Consider the following 11,310-nt stretch of genomic DNA (forward strand, 5'->3'; position numbering starts at 1 on the left):
TCAAATCCCGAAGGTCTTCCCAGACGTGGAGAGTCACTAACATCAAAACGATCCTCCTCAAAACGAGGAAACCATTTTCTTGCCGTGCTCTGTCCAGTGGCATTATTTCCATACACGGCGCAAATGTTTGTTGCTGCCTCCGCTGCTGTTACCCCCTCTATTGAACTAAAGCAGAAGAATATTTCGGAAATGAACCGATTTCTCAACTTGTCACTCTATTGTGTAGCATCCACAGTTCCACTCATTATCTCCAAATGATAAAACGACAATATGTAAACACAAATAGAAGCATTGAACTACAAATAAAAATGATAATCGATAAATAAACCCATAGCAACGGGAACACTAACATGCAAAAACAAAAACGCTACGAACTTACGCACCAGTATATTTAATTTTATCTATTATTGTTAGACAACAACTTTGTCATGTGAAATCATTTTAATTAATGAATGTTCAGATCCTGTTTTAAGCTATTGAAAATGTGATGCTGAGCACTTACGTACCCCGGCACTATTTCTGCACACACCTAGTCCTCACCAGCACTTGTTATTTACCTACGTATAAGGGCTGTTTGACGTTGATAATTGTATGATAATACTTACAATGGTATTTATAGCTGTCAGACATATTATCGTTTTCATGTATTTCTATATTTTCTGGATATTGAGTCCTAAGCCAATTGAAGTTATTTTGGTCACATTAGTGTTGTTTTCTATTTTGTAAAAGATCTGGAGATGGCAGTAAGCCAAAACCGGCCATTGTGAATTGCATGTTATATATTATCTTTAGTACAAATAATTTACGAAAGCAATTGGATTTTAGTATAATTACAGTATAACCCCAGCCCGCTACTTTAAAGAATTGAACTCCTACGTATAAAAAAGTTACAAACCTCTGACTAGTTTGCAAATGAGTTAATGTGTTAAATATTTGATGTTAAGCATATTAGTGAGAAAAGCTTAGAACAGATTTAACATTAAGTATAAGGTTTGTTGAAAGTCACTAAGTGGTCTCGTTATTAAACAGTGGATGGAACAGTCTGGGTAATTACCGCTAGGTTTAGAGCAAAAGCCAGTTTTTCACGCATCTCAGCTGTATGGCGTAATATCTCCTGAACTGTGAGACGTACAATGATATAATTTTGCAGACGCAATTACTGCTTGGAGAGGACGAGTTTAAGTGTGCACTCTAGTCCTGTACGAACTGCACAGTGTTCAGTGTTATCTGTTAGAAGCTTTTCGAACCATTTCCAAACTTCTGTATAAAATTCTCACAATTTTCGCAATAGACAATTTTCACATTTTCTTTGTTTGTACTCATGTATTGATCTCAGTGTCCAAGATACTGAATTTTGAAATCAGGGCTCCTTCGCTGGACACCCTGTGTGGAACATATTCTTCAAAATAATTAAAAACCAACATTTGGTAATGCAATGTAATTAACGCTTGTTGAAGGTGAGTTTAAATACAATTGTGCAAAGATCCAGAACATGAAATAAAATCAACTGCTGCTTCATGCTCCGATTGCTAATCACCACCAACAGATGGCTGCACTTACAAATGCTCATAATTCGATTAATATACCATAGCATGAAGCACAGCAGATCCTCAATTATTTTCCACATCTATGGTGCTTGAGAATTGCCACAATGTTAAGGAAAAAAATACATCACTTTCCACATACACACACACATTTCTGTGGACTCTTGAATTAAGAGCCTAAATGCTATTTTCATGGCTAAACTCATGAGGCTAGAAAATAGACCAAAATATGTCGTAAAACTAGACTGACCAGTCTTATATGTGCAGAAAATACATTTTCTCTAAAATATTATACAAACTAATAGGCATTCTCGACATAATTAATTAAGCCCCTCTTGATATGAGTCACAATACACCCTCAAATTAAATCTAAATTGTTCTGTTATGTTTGTCAAGTGTTACAAAATATGTGTCACAGATGTGTAAATGGTGTTTTTCACGCATCTCAGCTGTGTGACGTAATATCTCGTGAACTGTGAGTCGTACAGTAATATAATTTTGCAGGCGCATTCAGCAGTGAATGTGGATTTTATCTGCAGTATGTGTTAGAAATAAATTAGTAGTAAAGAAGTAATAAATTAAACTGGCATGCCTGATGCTGACGTTTTACTGTATGTACAGCAAAAATGAAACAATTGGTAATCGTTTATTCCTCTCTTCATTATGTGGGAGGGACGGGGAGGGGGCGGTGGTGTTAGCGACTTCCAACAAACTTTATACATAATTTCAAATTTTCATAAAACTTTTTTCTGGCCAAGTGCTCTCATTCTCAAATAGTGGGTGAATATACTCCGGGTAAATTGTGCGCCTTGAGTTGCACTGCCTGAAGGCGTATAACGGTTTCCAACTGTTAAAAATTGTCTTACTGTGTTAAATCTTTCACTTATACGATGCCTCTTAATGAGTTGGCAATGAGATCGTTTTAAACTTTTAAATTAGGTCAATAATTACGTGGGATACTGAAAATAATTTTTCTCGCCCCTGTAAATCCCTAGACCTGCAACTGAATCTATGCACAATGAACCGTTTGATAGTATGGACTGTAAACGGTCCCATTAAATATTTCGAGTTACTAACTTAATTATTTTTGTTATAAAGATTTTACAGAATGACAGAAATATAGATTTTCCAAAGAAACGATTTGAATCCAATAGAGCTCCACACATTTTAATGCCTCTAAAACTTGCGTCTACAAAATATAAATAAAAACTTGAAAGCATGCTATGCTATCTCACTACCTTGGTCACGGAGGAGGGAGGAGTCCAACCCTGGGGCTGTTGAAACAACAATCCCAGGGAAACTGTGCGAAACCTAAACCTATCTGCTTTATAGAGATTTCAGCCCCGTGTCTCGCGCATATTCAGTTTCTTTTCACAATTAGCTTTGTGTCTAATGTTGTGAAATAAAGGGCTAACCGGAAATAGATGGAATGAACATTAACTATACCTCCAAAGAAGTAGAAGTAAAGGCATTGGCGAACAATTAAAGCCAATCATTCACTGTTGTGGTGTTTTCGTTCTGGTTCTGGGTGGACTAACCGGCAACTGAGAGACGAGGACGGTCACAAAACCGTACCCCTCGAGTGTGGCCGGGACGAGTTCATGGCGCGACTAATGGAGACTGACGGCCGCTTCCGCAGAGGGGACCCCCTACCCCTAGCGTATCCCGACCTCGGCCGCGCTGGAACTGATTTGCCAGAGGATGTGTCCCACTGGAGATACGAGGCTCACTTCTCGCGCTGGTTGGCTCTGGAGGAGCTATGACATCATCATAACTACAGAGCGTTTTTGGTTGAGTTCTTTATCTGTTATCAGGTGTCGCCTATCAAGACACACGTGACTTGCTATACTTTGATAAGAGATTCATTACTAACGCTCTCGTCAGTGACTGACTTACTTTGCCAAAAAGTCAATATTTTTTCAATATGTGTCTCGTAATACTTAGGTGTTTCGTGAGTGGTATTATTGCGGCTATCTTAATGTAGGATACAACAGATAATACAGCAAAACTGACTATTAAAAGCATTGTGGAATGATTAAATAAAATTTTAGGAATTGTGTACCCAGAGGTTCTAAGAAAATCACCACCACCACCGGGTCGAAACAACATCATCAAGCTGATGAAAAGTATGTGAATATTCTAATGGCATGCGGGTTTGACCACTAGGCCGGCCGATGTGGCCGAGCGGTTCTAGGCGCTACAGTCTGGAACCGCGCGACCGCTACGGTCGCAGGTTCGAATCCTGCCTCGGGCATGGATGTATCTGATGTCCTTAGATTAGTTAGGTTTAGTTCTAAGTTCTAGGGGACTGATGACCTCAGAAGTTAAGTCCCTTGAACCACTAGCAGTCATGGTAGGCGGACCCTTCAACATAAAAGAAAGGCAGTATTGTGTTTTCAGTGAAGAGGCAGTACTAGCAGAATGGAACGGTCAAGCGAGCTCAGCGATATTGAACATAGAGTAATCGTTTGGAAGTCACCTGAGTAACAGATCCATTCTGGACATTGCAACTCTACTAAAGCTGTCCACGTCGGCTACTGATGATGTGAATGCGGAGTGGAAACGCAAAGGAACAACCACAGCTATACCAAGATAGGCAGCACTCATGTATTGTTGGGCAGGTGCCGTCAAACATAGCGGAGAGCGGCTATAAAAAATCTCAAGAAATGAGCAGAAGAAATCAGTCACGAGTCCCAAAGTGCTATGCGTAGGGAATTAAAAAGTGTGGGGTACAACGATCGAGCAGCACAACATTTTTGTAGTTAAGGCTAAGCTAGGCTTGAGGTGCTGTAAAGGGCGATGCCTCTGGACAGTGGATGGCTGCAAAGGCTTTGGCGTGATGAATCCTGCTATACCCTGTGATAATTCGGTAGCAGTGTTTGGGCTTGACGAATGCCTAGAGAGTTTTACTTGCCATCTACATCTACGTCTACATCTACATGGATACCTTTCAAGCTTAAACACTGTGGCCTTCTGCCTTTAAAGTTAATGGTAATATATTTTGAAATTTTGAAGTTTGGTTGTGGCACTCAGCGATTGGTATTGCACCTTGCATATGTTGTTTCTTTCATCATCATCATCATCATCATCATCTAAGACTGATTATGCCTTTCAGCGTTCAGTCTGGAGCATAGCCCCCCTTATAAAATTCCTCCATGATCCCCTATAAAGTGCTAACATTGGTGCCTCTTCTGATGTTAAACCTATTTCTTCAAAATCATTCTTAACCGTATTCAGATATCTTCTCCTTGGTCTGCCCCGACTCCTCCTATCCTCTACTGCTGAACCCATGAGACTCTTGGGTAACCTTGCTTCTCCCATGCATGTAACATGACCCCACCATCTAAGACTGTTCACCCTGACTGCTACATCTATAGAGTTCATTCCCAGTTTTTCTTTGATTTCCTCATTGTGGACACCCGCCTGTCATTGTTCCCATCTACTAGTACCTGCAATCATCCTAGCTACTTTCATGTCCGTAACCTCAACCTTGCTGATAAGGTAACCTGAATCCACCCAGCTTTCGCTCCCATACAACAAAGTTGATCGAAAGATTGAACGGTGCACAGATAATTTAGTCTTGGTACTGACTTCCTTCTTGCAGAAGAGAGTAGATCGTAGCTGAGCGCTCACTGCATTAGCTTTGCTACACCTCGCTTCCAGTTCTTTCACTATGTTGCCATCCTGTGTGAACATGCATCCTAGTTCTAACTTTGTTCCTCCTATCTGGCACTCAATCCGGTTATATTTCTTTCCCACTGAAATTACTTTCGTTTTGGAGATGCTAATCTTCATACCATAGTCCTTACATTTCTGATCTAGCTCTGAAATATTACTTTGCAAACTATCAATCGAATCTGCCATCACAACTAAGTCATTCGCATATGCAAGACTGCTTATTTTGTGTTCACATATCTTAATCTCACCCAGCCAGTCTATTGTTTTCAACATATGATCCGTAAATAATATGAACAATAGCGGAGACAGGTTGCAGCCTTGTCTTACCCCTGACACTACTCTGAACCATGCACTCAATTTACCGTTAACTCTAGCTGCTGCCTGACTATCCATGTAAAGAGCTTTAATTGCTTGCAAAAGTTTGCCTCCTATTCCATAATCTCGTAGAACAGACAACAACTTTCACCTAGGAACCCGGTCATATGCCTTTTCTAGATCTATAAAGCATAGATACAATTCCTGTTCCACTCATAACACTACTCCATTATTTGCCGTAAGCTAATGATCTGGTCCTGACAGCCTCTAAGAGGGCTAAACCCACACTGATTTTCATCCAATTGGTCCTCAACTAATACTCGCACTTTCCTTTCAACAATACCTGAGAAGATTTTACCCACAACGCTGATTAAAGAGATACCTCTGTAGTTGTTACAGTCTTTTCTGTTTCCATGTTTAAAGATTGGTGTGATTACTGCTTTTGTCCAGTCTGATGGAACCTGTCCCGTCTCCCAGGCCAATTCAATTATCCTGTGTAGCCATTTAAGACCTGACATTCCACTGTATTTCATGAGTTCCGACTTAATTTCATCCACTCCAGCTGCTTTATTGCACTGCAATATATTGACGATTTTCTCCACTTCCTCAAATGTGATCCTATTTCCATCATCATTCCTATCCCATTCTACCTCGAAATCTGAAACATTACTGATCTACACTCCTGGAAATTGAAAAAAGAACACATTGACACCGGTTTGTCAGACCCACCATACTTGCTCCGGACACTGCGAGAGGGCTGTACAAGCAATGATCACACGCACGGCACAGCTGACACACCAGGAACCGCGGTGTTGGCCGTCGAATGGCGCTAGCTGCGCAGCATTTGTGCACCGCCGCCGTCAGTGTCAGCCAGTTTGCCGTGGCATACGGAGCTCCATCACAGTCTTTAACACTGGTAGCATGCCGTGACAACGTGAACGTGAACCGTATGTGCAGTTGACGGACTTTGAGAGAGGGCGTATAGTGGGCATGCGGGAGGCCGGGTGGACGTACCGCCGAATTGCTCAACACGTGGGGCGTGAGGTCTCCACAGTACATCGATGTTGTCGCCAGTGGTCGGCGGAAGGTGCACGTGCCCGTCGACCTGGGACCGGACTGCAGCGACGCACGGATGCACGCCAAGACCGTAGGATCCTACGCAGTGCCGTAGGGGACCGCACCGCCACTTCCCAGCAAATTAGGGACACTGTTGCTCCTGGGGTATCGACGAGGACCATTCGCAACCATCTCCATGAAGCTGGGCTACGGCCCCGCACACCGTTAGGCCGTCTTCCGCTCACGCCCCAACATCGTGCAGCCCGCCTCCAGTGGTGTCGCGACAGGCGTGAATGGAGGGACGAATGGAGACATGTCGTCTTCAGCGATGAGAGTCGCTTCTACCTTGGTGCCAATGATGGTCGTATGCGTGTTTGGCGCCGTGCAGGTGAGCGCCACAATCAGGACTGCATACGACCGAGGCACACAGGGCCAACACCCGGCATCATGGTGTGGGGAGCGATCTCCTACACTGGCCGTACACCTCTGGTGATCGTCGAGGGGACACTGAATAGTGCACGGTACATCCAAACCGTCATCGGAACCCATCGTTCTACCATTCCTAGACCGGCAAGGGAACTTGCTGTTCCAACAGGACAATGCACGTCCGCATGTATCCCGTGCCACTCAACGTGCTCTAGAAGGTGTAAGTCAACTATCCTGGCCAGCAAGATCTCCGGATCTGTCCCCCATTGAGCATGTTTGGGACTGGATGAAGCGTCGTCTCACGCGGTCTGCACGTCCAGCACGAACGCTGGTCCAACTGAGGCGCCAGGTGGAAATGGCATGGCAAGCCGTTCCACAGGACTACATCCAGCATCTCTATGGGAGAATAGCAGCCTGCATTGCTGCGAAAGGTGGATATACACTGTAGTAGTTCCGACATTGTGCATGCTCTGTTGTCTGTGTCTATGTGCCTGTGGTTCTGTCAGTGTGATCATGTGATGTATCTGACCCCAGGAATGTGTCAATAAAGTTTCCCCTTCCTGGGACAATGAATTCACGGTGTTCTTATTTCAATTTCCAGGAGTGTATTTTCACTTACATTGTGCAACTCTTCAAAATATTCCCTCCATCTGCCCAAGGAATCCACAGGATTCACCAGCAGTTTTCCTGACCTGTCCAAAATACTTGTCATTTTCTTCTTACCTCCCTTTCGAAGACTACTAATTACACTCCAGAATGGTTCCTAGCAGCTTGACCCATAGTCTCCAACTTGTTTCCGAAGTCTTCCCAAGATTTCTTCTTGGATGCTGCAATTATCTGTTTGGCTTTGTTTCTTTCTTCAACATAACTTTCTCTGTCTACCTGAGTTCTAGTATGTAGCCATTTTTGATGCGCCTTCTTTTTCCTTTTACAGGCTGCCTTGACTATGTCATTCCACCAAGCTGTTTGCTTCATCCTACTTTTACACACTAATGTTCCAAGACATTCTTTAGCCACTTCTAGTACTGATTCCCTGTACCTTAACCATCCCTTTTCCAATGACTGTAATTGACTACATTCAACTAACTGGCACCTTTCAGAGATCGCTGTTATGTACTTGTGCCCGATTTCCTTATCCTGAAGTTTCTCCACTCTTATCCTCCTACATATGGACCTGACCTCCTGCACTTTTGGCCTCACAATCCCAAATTCACTGCAGTTTAAATAATGATCAGTGTCATCAAAGAATCCCCTGAAAACACGTGTGTCCCTCACAGCCTTCCTGAATTCCTGATCTGATATTTTATAGTCAATGAAAGATCTGGTTCCCCTGCATTCCCAAGTATACAGGTGAATGTTCTTATGTTTAAAAAATGAGTTTGTGATTACTAAGCCCATACTGGCACAGAAATTCAAGAGTTGTTTCCCGTTCCTGTTGGCCACCATATCCTCTCCAAATTTACCCATAACCTTTTCGTATCCTTCTGTTCGATTTCCAATCTTGGCGTTAAAATCACCCATGAGCATAACACTGTCCTTGTCCTTTAACAACTACATCACTGAGTGCCTCATAAAAACTATCCATCTTATCTTGATCTGTCCCTTCACAATGCGAATATACTGACACAATCCTAATTTTCTTGCTAGACACTGTCAAATCTATCCACATGAGTGTTTCGTTTACATACCTTATTGCAACTACGCTGGGTTCCATTTATTTCCTGAAGTAAAGCTCTACACACGATTGTGCTATTCCTGCTTTGACCCCTGACAGGTAGACCTTGTATTCTCCCACTTCCTCATCTTTTTCACCCCTTACCCGAATGTCACTAACAGCTAAAACAGCCCCATCTTACTTGCAGCCTCTGCCAGCTCTACCTTCTTCCCAGAGTAGCCCCCATTGATATTAATAGCTCCCCATCTCATTACCATTTCTTTGCCAAGTCTTATCTTAGTAGTCTCTGGTTTGTCAGTTAGAGGTGGGACTCCGTCATCTTCAAAGGTCCGAGGCAGTTTGCTCTGATTGTTGCTAGCATCATATTTAAAGTACCAGGGAAGCAGGTTGGTAGCCTTACTTGCCCCGAGACCCATTGGGTTTTACCCCTAACGGCTGAGGGAATAACCGGTGGGTTTGGTAGTCTTTGCCGTATGAGCACAAAGGTGACCACGACTCAGAATATGTCCGAGATGCCCAGCCTTATTCCAAAGTAACTGGTATCCCGACTGTCGGGACCACTTACTTGGCCACTCATACGTTGCCCGTGGCTCATGAACTAGGACATGACTACAGGAACCCACACCATGAGCCATGTTTCTTTAAATTATTTTATTGCTATCTTAATTGTATTTTTATCTTGTTGATTTTTAACATTTCTTGTTGTTAAACATGCTGGCCTTCTGCCTTTAGAGGTCTATGGTAATATATTCTGAAGTTTTGAAATTTAATTGTGGCCCTCAGCCATTTGTATTGCACTTTGCGTATGTTGTTTTGAATTATTTTATTGCTATCTTAATTGGATTTTTATCTTGTTAAGAGTTCTTGTTGGAGGCCTTCAGCCGTGAAAGAGTTGCTAAATTACAATAGGTGACAATTAGGAGAAACTGAACGCAACCCTTGGCCCTTTCTACAATCCTATTACCTGTCCTGCCCAGCGGGCGTTTCAGGTGGTTGCAAATGTTTCACAGATGAACGCACGCTTCCATTTGAACAGGGTCGTGAATAAACAAAACTCGAGATCTTGAAGTTTCGAATATTCCCATTTGTGGGAAGCGAAACCCCTGTACTCTCTCAAAGTCACTGCTTCTGTTGCGGTATGCAGCAGAGGCTTTATTGGCCCTTTTCTTCATCCGAGAAATGATCACTTGTGAACGTTACGTTGAGGGGTTGGGCAGGCACCGACTGGTTGATATGGGGCCAGACCACATCACACCGAACAGGTGTTTCACTTGCTCGTGACTAGTTTGGAAATAGTCACTCCGTTAGGTTATTGCAGATTTACTGTAACAGGGGTGGATTGGCCTCCATTTTCGCTCTGTATGACTCCCAGTGACTACTTTTTGTGGGGCACATTGAAAGACACTGTCTACTGGAAACATTCCAACACTCTGGACGAGCTTGAATCGGCAACGTCCCTGGCATCTCAATTCATTTCCGTTGAGACACAACAGGATGTGCTGGGAAATTTCATTATTTCTTTGCGCCACCTCTGTACTGTAAGTGGTGGAAGTTTCGAAAAGACTGGGGTGTGAATTCAAAGACTGCTTGCAGAGGACGATTTTAATTATACACTCTGATTCTGTACGAGCTACACAGCGTGCAGTTATCTATTATAAGCTTTTCGAACTATTTGTAAACTTCTGTATAAAGTTCTTACAATTTTCACAGTAAACATACATTTCCTTGTACTCATATATTGATTTTAGTTTCCAAGAAACTAAATTTTAAAATCAGGAATTCCTTCGCTGGACACTCTGTGTGAAACATATTCTTCATAAATAATTTAAAACAAAAATATTGCTGATTCAATGTAATTAATGCATTTATAATACATGGTTGTTGAAGGTCAGTTTAGTTTAAATACTACTGTACAAAGATTCAGAACACGAAATAAAATAAACTGCTGTTTTATGCTCCAGTTACTACTCATCACCAACAGATGGCTGCGCTTGCAAATGCTCATAATTCGAATAACATACCGTGGTATGAGGCAGAACAGAGCCTCAATTAACTATTTTACACATCTATGGTGCTTTTCAATTGCCACACTGTTAATTAAACATTTAAAATATCTATAAAAATATATCAGCAACGCAAAAATTGCGCTGTGCTCTAGAAGTATAAAATGTTACTTTCCACATACACACACACATATCTGTCAAACTAGTGACTAAAACATCGCTGTGAACTCTTGAAATAAGTGCCTGAACGCTATTTTCATGCCTAAACACATGTGGCTAGAAATTAACATGCTAAACAGACAGTTAAAAAGTCCTAGAAGTTTGTAACGGGAATTTCCGAACACCCTGTATGTAGTCAAAAGCACACACAAAACTTGGCTTCATTAAAGCAGATCAGGTAACGTCTTTCGTGTGAGACGTTTTTAGAATTACTTATTTTTATTGCTCGCATTACTGCAGTGCAGACGTTCAGAAATAAAATTGTAGATAACACATTATTAGATAATGTTCACATTAATGGGTTCTACAAAGAAATTCATCACTGTAGTAGAAAAAGTTGGCCATGAATTATATTTCTTGTGCTGAACTTCATTAGTAGCTAAAATGTGTACGA

This window comes from Schistocerca gregaria, chromosome 5 (genome assembly GCF_023897955.1).
Source record: "Schistocerca gregaria isolate iqSchGreg1 chromosome 5, iqSchGreg1.2, whole genome shotgun sequence".
Classification (NCBI taxonomy): domain Eukaryota; kingdom Metazoa; phylum Arthropoda; class Insecta; order Orthoptera; family Acrididae; genus Schistocerca; species Schistocerca gregaria.